The sequence below is a fragment of the Rhinichthys klamathensis genome, unplaced genomic scaffold, assembly GCF_029890125.1.
Source record: "Rhinichthys klamathensis goyatoka isolate OS25496 unplaced genomic scaffold, OSU_Roscu_1.1 h1tg000160l_1, whole genome shotgun sequence".
Classification (NCBI taxonomy): domain Eukaryota; kingdom Metazoa; phylum Chordata; class Actinopteri; order Cypriniformes; family Leuciscidae; genus Rhinichthys; species Rhinichthys klamathensis.
The window spans coordinates 1,311,138-1,326,831 of record NW_026606694.1 but is presented as its reverse complement, the minus strand read 5'-3'; the positions used below and the strand labels follow the sequence as shown (position 1 = coordinate 1,326,831).

General features: G+C 37.2%; 1 protein-coding gene across 7 annotated transcripts in view; it reads left to right on the top strand.

Moving 5' to 3' along the window:
* shroom2a (shroom family member 2a) overlaps positions 1 to 15,694 on the top strand; it is a 51,086-nt gene that overhangs the window by 21,512 nt on the left and 13,880 nt on the right. Inside the window, exon 1 of one of the 7 annotated variants that reach the window (XM_056258856.1) lies at positions 9,051 to 9,221. The exons of 5 other annotated variants lie outside the window; for them this stretch is intronic. The gene's annotated coding sequence lies outside the window, so the exon portion shown is untranslated. Of the gene's footprint in view, positions 1 to 9,050; positions 9,222 to 11,978; positions 12,322 to 15,694 lie in introns of those variants that run through there. One more of the 7 variants, XM_056258855.1, reaches the window with a different exon arrangement.

Sequence of the window (15,694 nt, the reverse complement as noted above, 5' to 3'; positions counted from 1 at the left end):
CACCAGTGAATCAATGTTGTGTGTGTTGAGCTGTTGGGGATTGGTGTGTGTGTGTGTGTGTGGTGTGTGTGTGTAGAGCTGTTGGGGATTGGTGTTGTTTGCATCACTAGTTCAGCTGATGCTGAGGGAGCCGTTGAATTCCTGACAGTCCAGTTCTGCCAGATTGCTTTCTGGCACTTACAAGTTTAAATGAGAAATGTACAACATTTTCAGTATATTTTTCATTATTGTCACAAATTAGTGGTTAGTGATAAATTGATTGATTAGGGATTTAGAATCGTAAATATTTATTCTTCATTTTACAGCATAACTTTTTTGTATCTTTTAGATGCATACAATTTTTTAACATTTTATTCTCTTTTTCAATGTAGTCTTAGATTTTAGTTCCCATCTAATAAAAAACATCATTCAATTTTTACTGTTCTGTTGGTGGACTTTTACCTATTTGACATTTTTACATTCTTGTCAACAATGCAATTGCTAATCATTCTGTTTGTTAAGATACAGTATTAAGAACATGGTACTGTGTGTAAAGAGTGAAAGTGATAAGGGATTCAGTCCGTGTCTGTATGTCTGTCAGTGATTTTAGTTACGGTATTATAGCTCCGGTAACATGATTATTTTTCTAATTGAAACATCAAATTGTGTATTTTCTGTACTCACACCCGTCCCATTTCTACTGACGTAGTCAAAGTCTGACATTAGAGTGACCAGCCACTATGTTTTCACTAACAACCCTCTCTGAAGTTTCTATCTGATGCAGTAGATTTGCATGCAGGCTGGAAGTGTTCTCAGCCAGTGGACACTGCGGGTAGAGAGCGTGTGTCGAATATGTGATGCAAATGAAGTGATTTGGTCCTGATTCACGTGGTCTGATTGTTATCAGGCTTTTTCACGACTTCTGCTCTTTTGAACTCCAAACACAAGGGTGAGATTTTCTCACCTTGAAAGCAGTGTATGCATATATTACAGCAACACTTACAACAATGTGGTCTCTCTGCTAGAAATTAAATAAATGGATGCAGAACAGTTTCGGGTTTGATTTTTAAGTCGTCATTAAGCTATAAGGGCCTAATTTCATTTTTTTACATTATTATACTTGTCCTTATAGAAAAATGTGCATTATGAAAGACATACTATTTTTCACTGGCCCATTTTCATTGGCCCATTGCAGCTGAAGAGGAGCAAGCTGGTCAGTCCACTTCTTTGTGTGCCAAACACTGTCCTCTTTGTCTCAGTTTGGCATATCTGGGCAACACTAAGTATGTTTGGTCGCATTACAGGATAACTGCTAAACAAACAATGTCATCCAGGGAGAAAAACTGCCTCTGTTTATCTATTGCACAGAGCCATTACTGCAGGTTTGCAGTGGCACAGAAGGTGACTCGAACTCTACGTTAAGGTGACTTGAACATCTGTTGAAGATTCACTGCAGTTGACTTTTAATTCATGGAAATTAGGCAAAGTTATCCATTTAAAGTTTAATTTGGATCAAAGCTTAGATTAAATTAGATCAATGATGTTGAATGATGTGGGGGGTTTTTTCTCCGTTTGTTTTTTTGGAGTAATGTTTTGTAGATGGGGGTTGTGTTTGGTGACATCAAAAGGATTGTCTCAGTTTCATATCTCCAACAGTGAAACGAATTTGGACCGATTAGGCAATCAGGGATAAGTGGTTGACATTGTTAAACAGACACGTAACAACTCACAGCTTATTCAGTTAGATTGATGCATTCCAATAGAGTAATCACAAAGGATTTCAGGGACATTTCGTGATACATGCATTTGAATGTTTAAATCAAGAGAACCTAAACCCTCATTTGAAAAAAAAAAAAAAAAAAGTTTTATCATTTGTAGCTGTGATTTTGTTGTGCATACATTTCCCTGTATTTTCCTGTGCATGTAGCAAATAATTTCAGTGGGCAACAAGACATGACTGAGTCAGAATTAGCAAACACAAAGCAGATAACAAGTCATTACTGGACCACAGTGGAAGGTGCAGCATGTTTGGGCAATCTGCCGACTGATGTTTCACAAGAGGTGTGAGAATCTCATCCAGAATGGCTTTCATTAAGGATAGCCTGATTGTTTAAGCTTCTATACCATTCAAAAGTCTGGGGTCAGTAAGTTTATTTTTTATTTTTTATTATTAATTAATACTTGTATTCAGCAAAGACATTAAATTGATCAAAAGTGACAGTAAAGTCCTTTAAAGACTATTTCAAATAAATGCGGTCTATTTTTCAAAGAATTCTGAAAAAAGGACCATGGTCTCCACAAAAAAAAAAGAGAAAAATGTTTCTTAAGCACCGAATCAGAATGATTTAATGTGACACTGAACGAATGGCTGCTGAAAATTAAATTACATGTTAAAATATATTAAAATAGAAAACAGTTCTTTTAAATTGTTATATTTCACAATGCAGTTTTGGTGAGTATAAGAGTTCTTTCAAAAACATTTAAAAAATCTTTTTAGGGTTGGGTTAGTGTGTGTGTTGGGCTCAGTGAAAATGTTTTCATTAAATCTAGAACTTAAAAAAATAAATAAAATTGAAACCCAGGTTTAAAGAGTGGTCTCAGGCTACTAAACCCCACTGTAAATAACATACATATTTATAGCCAACAAATAACATGCCGTTACATCACTCCTCCCTCATCCTCATGTTGTTTTAAAAACCTGTTGAGGTGGGTGTAATTGCCATAATTCTTCAAATTTGTATGACAAATTTGTCATGTTTTGTCAGCCTAACGCAGATGACTGGGTTGTGTGAACAAAACGACCCTGACCCTGGCGAACCATGTGCCTCGATCTGTACCATTACGATAGAGCAGAGGGTGACGTGGCTTTTAACTGTGTATTTTTTTAAAGGGATTGCATGCCTGTGTAAGAACAAAGCAAAAAAGGAGTTTGTGAAATGAGGAAATAGGAAGTTGTTGAGTTTGTGGGTGGTGCCTGTTTTGCATATGCTGACTTCATTTGAAACTATGAGATCATGGTATGAGCTGGAATAGAATGTTTAGTTTGGCATGACCAAGGCACTGGACAAACAGAGGAAGTAAGATTTACAGTGGAACAAGGCCATCTCATCTGAATGCTTTAAAGGGTTAGTTCGCCCATTTAAGACATGAAGTTTTATGCAATCCTTACCAGCACTATAGTGCATGCATACACACTGACCCACTCTGTTGTCACCTCCCTGGTCAGAGTTCTGGCCGCTGGAAGTTTTTCAATAAAGTACTCCCGGTTATTTTCCGGGGTCGCAAAACTGTTCGTTTTTACGTGAAAAAATGATTTGCATTTCAAAGCTTGATTAATTTACCACACAAAAAACACGCCGGTCAAAATTCATACCTCAGTTTTAATCGGCACTATTTTCTATCCATTTCTATCAATCCGCGCTGCTGTCAACGTCAACAGTGCGCACGTTCCGATCAGCTGTTGTTGATAGCGCGACTCGCTGACAACATGTCTGACTGCGAAACTTCTGATGATGAAACCAATTTTAGCACAATGCCAGACGGATCAGATGATGAAAGTAATTTTAGCACAACGACAATGCTATTGATTGCAACACAAAACCTCAATTGTGTGTGTGTTCAATCAAATAGTTTTCTCAGCAAATTGTACCAATATCCCTATATAGGGCCTACTGTTTTTATATTAGACATCTTTTCACGTGTTTTATAATGGAGTCTAAACATCAGCTTGTTTACCGTATAGTTTAGACATGGGATCATAAAGTTAGTAAATAGAGCTTACCCGTGGTACTGGTACAGCAAAACTCTTTAATTTTCCTTTTCCTCCTTGGTTGGGGATGTAATCGTCTTCGCTGAAGTGAGCACTACACACACGAAAATCCTTTATTCTGGATATTTTAGCTCCCGCAGAGTAGCCGATGGCAACCAGCCAAAGCGGTCTCATAGTTATATTCGAAACAGGAAAACGATGGAATCTGAACTTAGATCCCGGCACATCGTTGTGGTCACAGCCTGGGAATTTACAAGTTCGCACCATTGTTAATTTAATACTTTTTACGTCGTTGTCAATCGATTGTGTAAACACAATGGAACAGCTGATCGGAACGTGCGCACTGTTGACGTTGACAGCAGCGCGGATTGATAGAAATGGATAGAAAATAGTGCCGATTAAAACTGAGGTATGAATTTTGACCGGCGTGTTTTTTGTGTGGTAAATTAATCAAGCTTTGAAACGCAAATCATTTTTTCACGTAAAAACGCACAGTTTTGTGGCCCCGGAAAATAACCGGGAGTACTTTATTGAAAAACTTCCAGCGGCCAGAACTCTGACCAGGGAGGTGACAACAGAGTGGGTCAGTGTGTATGCATGCACTATAGTGCTGGTAAGGATTGCATACAACTTCATGTCTTAAATGGGCGAACTAACCCTTTAATACTCAGTTCATGCATATTAAGAACTTTGTTGTAATTTAAAATTAAAGGTGCCTGCCCACAGTAGTTTTTATTAATACCTTTCCCAAAGAAATGAACAGTACTTTTGAAAAATGCTTAAAGGTGTAGTTCACCCAAAAATGAAAATTCATTAATTTCTCACTCTCATGTCGTTCCAAACCCGTAGGACCTTCGCTCATCTTTAGAACACATATGAAAGATTAAGAAACACAAATTAAGATATTTTTAATGAAATCCGAGAGCTTTCTGAAAAGAAAGAGTTGAATAAAGTCGTTATTTTGTTTATTTTTTTAAATAGGTCAGGGGGGTGTCAGAAAGCTCTCGGATTTCATCAAAAATATCTTAATTTGTGTTCCGAAGATGAATGAAGGTCTTAAGGGTTTGGAACAACATGAGGGTGAGTAGGCCTAGTTAATGACAGAATTTTCATTTCAAATTCATCAACTAACCCTTTAAAATGATGTACACTCACATGAGATGAAGACTCTTGTCATTCAGTGAGCAGGTTTCCATGCACACCAATACGCTGATAACTCACAAAAATCAGCTTATGGAAATAGCCCGTTGTCTCAGTTTACACGCAAACCAATTACCTAGCAATGCAAGTAAACCACTTTATTGATAAATCTGTTTATTTCCCAGTAGTGACATCATCAGATTAACATAATCATTTATCAGGGCTCGAAATTAGCCTTTTTACTTGGTAGCACTGGTGCTCCCAACTTCAAAAAGTCTGGAGCACCAACAATATACTCTTCTGCCGGAACTAGACTTGCATACAGCCGTTACCGGAAGCCAGTGATTATAGTTTACAAAGTTATAAATATTGATTTTTTTCTTACAAAAACGCATCTATTTGCTTCAAAAGAGGATTAATCCCATAGAGCCGTATGGATTACTTTTATGATGGATAGATGCGCTTTTTGGAGCTTCAAAAACTCCGGCTCTATTCACTCCCATTATAAAGCTTGCCAGGATATTTTTAATATGCACTTAATGTACTTAAACTTATTTTCAAATAGTTCCCAGGCAACTCAGCTTTAGTTCAATTATAAAAAATAATTTGTAATAGTTAAGTGTCGTATCAGTATCCTAATAAAAGCGGTTGTATTTTAGAATAAGCGATGTCCTCATGGGGCCTCCATTTGAGATCACATAACCAGGCCAGTCCTACTGACTTTATCTTTGTTGCCACCTGTTAATGGACACGTTTGCTTGTGTAATTAACTAATCATGATTGACTATGAATTTCTACAAAGCCATTGGCAACTGCAAACCTTGTTAATTGCTTTTGCGTGATACAGTATTCACACCAATTTACTGAGTTCACCTTTAATTAATCATACTTTCGTGTTAATGTAACTGTTTATTTACACAAAAAATACTGAGTAATACAGATGAACTACATGAACAAGATTTTTTTTTTTACACATTCTGTTTTTGCTATAGTAATTTGCCATAGTAATAAATATGATAAATGTCACAGTGATTAATTCGATGAACTGCTCTAACATGATTACCAAAGTCTTAGCTGAATGAAATTCATCACATGACACACTAAATATTATCACCCATGCATCACACAGCATTGAGTGTTTCTGTGGATGCCAGTGTGTCCAGATTCCCCACTGAGTAGGTAATCTAACTGCAGTGATATTGGGATTATGGTCAGTGTGATTAAAATGGGATTTGGAGTCTGCTGCTTCTGGATTAGATAATTCATCCACACTTTTACAGACTGTCTTGTCTGGTGCGACAATATGAGCTAAATGATTCTATAATACTGTTACTTGTGAAGTGTGGAAATTGTAATGCAACATCTGCCTTCAGTCAACAACCAGTTTCTAAATTAATTTGTTTTTTTCTAAAGTTTGATTTTGATTTCAGAAATAAACACATTTCTCCATAAACACGCAATCTGTTATTTGAAGGCTATTCTACAGTATGAGTGAGCGTGCCGTGTACTGATGTGTTGAACAAAAGAAGCAAACTGGATTTAACCGAGACCGAGATAGACGCGGATGGTCCAGGTGCACAATAGCAAGAGAACAAATACATTTAAGTGTGTTTTTTGATAAAACTGATGCATCAAAAGTTCTCAGATGGCAGCTTTATTGAAAAGTACATGCCAAGCAGCAGTTTCATCTGCAACAGTGAAGAGAAAATGCTGGGATGCCAAGCATTTGTGTTTCAAAGAAATAGACACATCTGGAACTGGTGAAATAGAAGAGGAGATACAAATGGGCAAGATAACCTTTTTAACTATAAATTATCCAAAAGGAGCATGGATTGTCTGTTTGAAGAGCCCTACAATCCAATAACACAGAAGTGCTGCAGAAAGCATGAGATGAACTTAAGTTATGATATTTTAATAATCTGGCTACTTAAATGTATAATACCTGAAATAATATAGCACTTAATATTAAATGGTTTTACTGTAGTAATTGATCAATTTAATACAACCTTTACAGAAAGCTCAATATCATAGTGATTCCAAACTTTTGAACAATAGTGTAGGCTACATGTTGCAATCTGCTGCTGTGGAGATTATTTTCCCATGGTATGCATTAATAGTGTGGTTATGATTTGGAATTCCAACAGTGACGTCACATAACACACAGGCAGGCATGTGACAGAGGTGTGTCTGGAGTGATGTTTAAAGTTACTCACTTGTGACTGATTCAGAGAAATCTTTTTGTTTTAGGAACGTCTGCCAACTGACTTGTCATCATGACCTTGAATTCTCTTGTGAAACTATCACAGAGAACGTGTATTGCTGTGATTCAGATTCAGTCATTCTTATGAATGATCTCTACACGTTTATTCTGTAAAGGTTTGATTGTACATTTACTATTCTCAGAAAATTAATTGGAAAAAGACCTCAGGAGAGCAAGTTTAATTCATTATAGTTTATTGACAAAAACTATGTTTTTTTTTTTTGGCTGTTTTTTTTTTTTACTGTCATGAGTTTGAATGCCCCATTGACATTGACCCAAGGGACCTTTTATAATAAACAGATCAAATCCAGAGGCCAGTCCTTCTTCTACAGACAACTCCTCACACAGTACGACTACAGCCACCTAGTGGCCGAGAGCCATAACACAATAATGGATTGTGTATGATAGATTGCACAAATGGGTTGTCTAAAAAAAACATTCAGGCTGTAGAATCAAATGGACTTTATAGTACTCTTTTTGGAGCTTTTTGACAACCTCTTGTCCTAGTCCACTTTCATTGTATAGAAAAGTCTGGACATTTTGCTAGATAATTCCTTTTGTGTTCTACGAGGAAAAAAAAATCAAAAACCTTCAGTGCCACTGGGGCGAGTAAAAAAGGACAATGCAAAGATAAATCAAAGTTTTGTTTTTAGTGAACATATCCATTTAAATGCATGAACTTCTAAATTTGTGTGTGTGTGTGTGAGAGAGAGAGTTTCACAGAAGCCGTGTTTCTTGGGGACCAACTCAGCATGTTAGAATGATTTCTGAAGGAACATCATGTAACTGAAGACTGGAGTAATAACTGTTAAAAATTCAGCTTTGCCACCACAGAAATAAATTGCATTTTAAAATATATTAAAGTAGAAAAGTGTTGTTTTACATTATAATAATATTTCACAATATTACTGTTGTACTGTAATTTTTATCAAATAAATGCAGCCGTGATGAGACTTTCAAAAACAGTTTAAAACTCTTACCGACACCAAATGTTTGAATAGTAGTGTATATGTATAGCGAGGCATTCTATATATTATATTTTATATATTTGGCTGGTGAACAAAAGTGTCAGTGTTATACATTGGAATTGTAGACGGGGTGTAATAATCCTGAGGTGATCAACTGGGATTCCCCCCATTCCTTGAACTTTTTCCCCCATTTTTTTATTTGTCACACTTCCTTTAAGCCTCCTCTTGAAGATGTTTCTTTAAGAATCCTTATTCCTCTTGCAATAGGCCAACAGTCAGTATTAATTGATGATATTAATGATTTCACAGGATGCAGCTGCAATGGGTTCCATTCTTCCATTGGGCTTTAATACAGACTTTGGTTGCAAGGCTGCTGAAAATAGGACATTAACCTGTCCCTCTTTTAGTATGTATACTACTATTAAATTGCATCTAAAGGACCTAAAGTATTTCAGCTACTGAATGTAGTTAAAGTGATGCATTATGTAATAGGCCCATCTAGGATGTGTATTCCAGTGTATTGCCATGCCAAAACCTATGTCTATGCCTCTGCCCAATAGAGTAAAGTAGCTGTGTGGCTATAGTGACAAGAGCTGTGTCACTCTGGCTTCAGAATCCAATTATAACTAGTAAATCTCTCCTATGGCATTAACTAAAAGAGGATGACTTGAACTTGATCACCACAGCAGGGGTGTAGTCAAGACATCTGCATATGATTTATAGAGGTGCTCAGTGATCCAGTATAACTGCTTTCTTGCTTTCTTAATTTCACAATATAACATTTGGATTAGCGTCACCTAAATACCAAAGTGGTTTTTAATGAGCAATTGCATGTGGTGCTAATCGTTGATTCACCCTTTTCTAAAATTATTTGTGGAACGGTCCATTGGCAAGGTGAGTTGACACCCGTGGGTTAGACACATTTCATTAGCATTAGAGGAAGAGCTGGTGTTTTATTAAAGGAAAGTACTCTAAGGAAAAATAATCTAACACGGATAACCACAGCGATGGGAACTGGTCTTTAAAGCGAAGCATAGATATCATGACTGAATCGAACCAGATGCTGTAGTGGGCTCAGACCTTTTGATATACAGGTGTTATTGAGGTATGTAAAGTGTTGAAATGTTGTCTTACTTTTCCAGTTTTGTAGTTATCAATGTCTAGATTTCATGATTTAGTGAATGACGAAGTACAATATTTTCCTATTTTAATGCACGAGTCAAGATTGAAACAAATACTTGAGAAACCTTACAGATTTTTTTTCAGTGATTTTTATTTGATTTTTTTTTGTTGAAAATAAGCTTTTTGTGGACATGAAGTCATATTTTAACTGCAGGTGGCTCGGCTTTACAGGAAGCAGCATCAAACAGTTGTTTGGACAAGCTCCCACAGTGCTATGGTGATGAGATCCCTCTGAATCTCTGTTCCTTTATTTTGGTTGCTATGACACCTGTTACATCACCAGCCTGTGAAAGTGAAAGGTACATGGGAAAGGTGGTGCTGAGGGATTTATCTGCCTGATCCTGGCTCAGTCGGTAGGGGAACTGGGTATGGTTTTAACACTTTTAGTGTAACAAGTTAGTTTTGGTCCCAGTCTCAACACAAAGTAGCTACATCTTTCTACTACAAATATGTGCCATTGTAAAATTGCTGATGAAAAATGTGATTTCTTGAAAACAAGTCTTGATCCATTCATCAATTTTCTGATGCATAATGAAATCAAAATTGACATTAAGTGCAACTTTTTTCAGAATTTTTCAAGTCTGGTGATTAAAACGTAAGAATATCAGGGCTAATCAAAATAATAGACTGGATTCACAAATTACAACTTTTTCTTATTACACACTTAAGTGTTGCTTAATAATTGCAAGTAAGAATTATTAGTTATTGTAGGTATTCCCTATGTGCAACAGATTTTGGCACTAGATGTGATATTTGATGTGCTTCAAGACAAGAGGACTTTTTTATTGTAAATTCAACATAGAAGAAATACGAACGTACAAACACTTCTACATCCAACTATCAAACCAAAGTTCAATAGGAAGGAATTACAAAAGAGTAATTAAAAGAGAAAGTAAATAAAGCAAGCAATTAAGCTAAGAGAGTTTGTAATGTGCTTTGTATGTTGTTGTTTTTTTTAAAATAAATCTATTATTTTTTTCCAAAATTATGTAAATACTGGGTTTTTTCTTCTATGAATGTAATGATAGTTGTTTATTAGACAGTCTAGGTCTGTGATCAGATGTCGATCTACAGGTCATATTAAGTCTCTTGGAATGTATAAAAGGATTCAGTCTCCTGTGCTGATTGTTTCCAAGAAATGTTGGCATGGAGCACTGAATTGAGAGTCCTTTGCTCACCTTCTAAGTCTGATTACTGTGCACCTTTCTTACTTCTTACACTGTTAGCTGAGGTTAGATCAAGGGCATCCTTAATCACATCAACATGCAGGAAACCTGTAAGCAAGCCATTTATTACTTGTTCAGCCCTAATAGTAACACATAGTATGTGTAAGTTTAAGGAATGCTTTATGCGGATATATCTTAGTACTGTTCACCCTAACAAAAGAGACGCGGCTGTGAACCCAACAGGGGGCTAGACTGCTATTGGTTCTTTGGCTGGTATGACATGCAGCCCAGGAATGTGCCTGTCATTACAGGCACCTCACGGTTGGCCTCTCCTGGCCCTGTATTAGCGGCTGATTGAGATGCGTTCTAAAGAAGGCCTTTGTGCAGACACTCAACAGCCAAACGAATAACTGACTCCCAAAACTTTCTCATTGTGTCCAATATTACATTGAACGAAGTGCAGTTTCCATTAGATGTAACAAAGGCAGATGGATCAGATAAGATCTTGTTGGACTTAGCGCTTAACATCCCTCCTACACTTATTCTTGTCTCCTTGAAAAGCAAACAAATAGCTAGATGGTTTCAGAATGGTTTCGCACTCTGGAATAAGATCTTTTAAAATGTACAAATCTTTTTGCCTGCCTTACCTTTTTGAGGCAAAGAGAAAAATGCAACCTTTGTGGGAACGTTAATGCCTAGGAATGGACTCCTGTCTGGAATGCAGGGATGAGAAGACGCCTTACAATAGATCATTGTGAAAGATTTCGTAAAAGCCCGCCCATCAGGCATAAGCCAAAACAATTCTTCTGTAATCTTCTTGCCTGTCACCAGACCACTTGTTTTGATGCCAAGAAAAGTTTTAATCGAGCTCAAAACTTTGTAGGTCAAGCTCTAATCTCAAACTCTCACTCTTGAGAGTGTGCAATTTGCAAAACTAACAGGTTGATTATTTGAGATCTCTAACCTTGCTTTAACCAGATGTCCTTTGTCAGAACTGGAGTGATCTACCAGTCACATGATCAGTTTCGGGGGTTGGGAGGGTTTATGGCTTGAGTTCAACGGTCATGGTGACGTCTAGTGCCTTCAGTGAGTGGGAATCGGAAAACTCTGGTGTCGTGTAGTCCAGAGCCACTACTTCATATTCAGTACTGGACCAATCGGTTTATAGAAATAAATGCTCTTCTGATCTGTTCATAATTCCATAAAACCCTTTTTCTTTTAAAGTGTAATTCTGTTGTTCTTTGTCTCTCTTTGGTTTCGCTCCACTTGACAAACCAGTGCACTTAAGACTTTACAAAAATCAACCTGTTGCCATAGTAATAGAAGAAACAGAGGACCGCTGCACAAGAGGGGTTCAACGAGAGCATTTGGCCCTCTCGGTTTCTCATTAGCATACTATCCCTGAGCCAATAAGGAGACAGAAGCTGTTAGATTGCTTCAAGGAGACTGGCTATGACAACAGCCCCCTCCTCATTCCCTCCCCCCTTACTTCCCAGGGTAAAATCACCATAATCCCTGTTGAGATCTGCCCTGACTGCAACAGTCACACAGGCATTGGAAGTAGATATGAGAGTGTATGTGCTAAGGATCGTATGATCAGATCTCTACATGGGGTTCCTCAAGGATACCTTTTTCTGTACTCTTTCATATGGAAGACGTGGATGGTTGAAAAGACTCACACTGCGGTCTGGGACCGGCCGTCCTTGGAGGGCCCTTTGTCCTGGCCTGTCTTTGATGTGAATGTGGAATGCACTGCCTGGGGAGTCCACTGGAGCAAACCCGGACTCTCAGTACCATTTCATCCATCAAAGCGTCTCAAGTCTGTTTGGCAAACTTGCTTGCTTGAGGGATTATTTGGTGAGTTTAGAAGTTTACATCTTGCTGTCTGTTTTCGTCTGCTGTCTGTGTCTCACACCTGTTGTTGTTCCTTTGCTTCTGTTTATCTTAGTATCTGTTTAGTCTTGTCTTTAAGCTTTGGTGCAGCTTGTCCCTCAGATGACTCAGGCCATGTGTAAACGAGTAGATAGTATGTTAAAACTCGACCTCGTGAAACCTGTTGCATTTTATCTTTGCAAACCAAAATCAACCTTTGATGGTTTTCAAACACTATCAGACCCTATACATATATATTAGTAAACAATAGCTTTTTTCACTTTCAAAAGCTTGCTAATTTTTTTTTTCATGTAGGTGGCTTTTTAAGATTTTTTTTTTTTCATGTTGGTTTGGCCTGTGAATAAGATTTGAATGTTAACTCTTTACCCAAGCCGATTTGCATCGGAGCTTTTGATTGGTTGTTGTCTTTTCAGAAGTGATTTGTTTGTTTTTGAACATGCCTCATTCTGAAAACATTGGTGGGGGACTTTCCCCTCCGAACCCCCTCCTTGGCCTCCATTCCGCCTGGGCACCGCTGATTCAGACCACTGGCATATCTGTGCTAGACCAGCTGTAGCCCTGACAATACATCTAATAAAGAGAGTGTCATTAGCATCTGAATAGCCAGCACCATGTGTGGCGAGCACATACACACTTGAAACTTTTACACGGGAACAGACAGCATCATTGAGAGAGAGCAGAGGGTGTCTTTTGGCCTCTCTGCTCATAATTTGCTGTTTAATCGGTTCTGTTATCTTTTAAACCTGTGACATGGACATACATGGACATCTTTGTTTTAGACAATATCAGCTTGGTTAGCCAAATGTGGTTTAAACAAATGTTTTGGGGTCAAGGATATTTGGGTTAGCAATAGCATTAGGGCTGTCAACTTTAGTCGTTTAGTCGACTAATCGGTCGATGCCGTCTTGGTCGACTGACATTCTTATTGGTCGACCAGTTGTATTTTTTTTTTTTTTTTTTTTTTTTACCAATAGAAAGAAATTTTCAATGATTTACTCCTTGCTATTTATTCCTTTATAAGCAGTTATATATAACTGTATTCTAAATATAATTAGCCTATGGTTTATCCCCAACTTTAAATGCTTTAATTTAGGCTATTTTGTAACAGCGCCACAGTTTAGCGCACACACATAGAACACTTGGTTCGCCCCTGTGGCTGGCTGCGCTGCTGCTTCGTGCTCAGTAAGGGATATAGGTAGTTTAGCTGTATTCATTCAGTTAGAACGCTACTTGTTTCGGTTTTTATGTTTTTATACACTATATGTTTTTATCTCGATGCGGCGTGGACGCACTTGGAAAAAAAAGAGCGCGTCGCACGATGCACCGCGAGCGCGTTGCTTCCATCATGAGCGCTCACACCGCGCGCCTACATTTGAAATCGAACTTGAGCGCGCAAAAGACGTGAGCAGTCCCTTTAACGGCTTTATCATGCTGACTCAATAGATTATGTTTTCTTGATATGTTTTTGTTTTTATTTGTACACTTGATGCATTTGAAAATAGCCTAAATAATGTAACAAAACGAAAATAAACCTATATGCGGTCCTACAATACAGCCTATTATTATTAGGATTGTTTTTTAGGCTCTTTGGTTTTTTTTGTCTGTTTGTTTTAAAACTCCTAGATCGGCTGGACAAAAGTTAACCCATAGCTTTGAAAAACAAGTAAAGAAGAATATACAGCCTGTAAACGAGAGCTTTTGTTAGGATTTTTCATTGTGGCAGATAGCAGTTATATTTTGTGTAGCGTGTGGTGTGGTCAGGTGCGCGATTGTGACTGTTAGCCTATAGACCTAGGACAGAGCTCCTAACTTTGCAGTTAAAAAAAAATCACTTAATTTAAAAAATATTGTATTATTATTATAGTTTTATGTATTTTTGATGTTTTTCGTTGTTGTTTTATAAATGCTATGACAATTGTTAAAAAATGTTCAATCAAAACATCGCGTCTTTTTTTTTTTTTTTTTTGTCGACTAATCGTTGCGCAGGACAGGACTTTGGTCGACTAAGGATTTCTTTGGTTGACTACAGCCCTAAATAGCATAGTAGTTTTTATATTCAAAGAATGTATCTTAATGTTTACAGGCTAGACGGTGACTGGTACTTGACCTCATGGTCTAATGGAGTAGCACTGAATGTCTATGATTGACTGTTATTCTAACCCCTCCTGTCTAATGGAGTCTCACAGGCTTGGGTTTTAGACTGTTGGAAAATCTCGAAGATGGATTTCTGTTTTTACAATCCTATCACTAAACTGAACTACTGAATTTCAGAAACGACAGGAATGTTTTGACTCACAAAACTTAAAGGTCACAGGTCAGGTGTGGGTGGACTTTTTAGTTTGGGGAGATACTGAGGAATGTTTCATGCTAAACTCACTGATGCAAAGCATGTGGCATGAAGGTTTTGAACATCTCATTCACAGATCCTGGAAATAGGTTGTGATATTTTATTAATTAATCTTCTTTCTTTCTTAATCCTTTTTCTTAAATCTTTTCTCACTTTTACCCTTTTATTTTATGCCATACATTGTCACTTGGAATGGTAGTGTTAAACATTAACCACAAGATGTCTCCCTATGCCCACTATTCACACCAAGTGATTGTTTGTATGCAAGTTGCAGATCTCTGTGGCCTGTTGCATGAATCCAGTTTCAGTAGCTACTCGGGTAAGTTTGAGATTAGTTTGAGCAAACTGTTTTTTCAGGCTCAAGAAGGTGGATTGGTTTTTAGCGGGTTTCATCGTATAGTAACTTACTCTACATGGCTAACCTGCTCCGGAGCAGGTTTTATTGTTCGAGATCGGAGACCTACATGTAAACTGGACCAATCAGCTGCGAGTAAAGTGACATGTCTGATGCAATAAAGCCACTCCCCCTGTATCTCTGTAACTGCTCCAAATTAAAGCCTTTTAGAGTGAAAGAATTTGAGACAAAATTGCCCATCTTTTGCTGCTAATTATTTATTATATATATAGAATATATATTGTAATTATGTATAATTCATATAATAAATTTGTATAATTATTATATTAATTTACAATTAGTATTAAACTTAGCTTTACAATTAATATAAATATTTATATATAAATGCGAGCTTTAATATTTCGGAGACCTTTTAAACAGATTAAGCTTACGTGTATTCTTGAGCTGTTTGTGAAACTATATCAATTATTAAGGCCTATTTGTTTGATTCACATGCACTGATATAGTCAGATATTTTCTTTCAGCTGCCTTCTCAAACTTTCGTTGCAGGGGCAGTGTTTATTCCTGCCTTGTAAATGCATTTAATTTCATGATATTTTTTCATAAATATGATCTCTTAATCTTAAGAAGAGAAG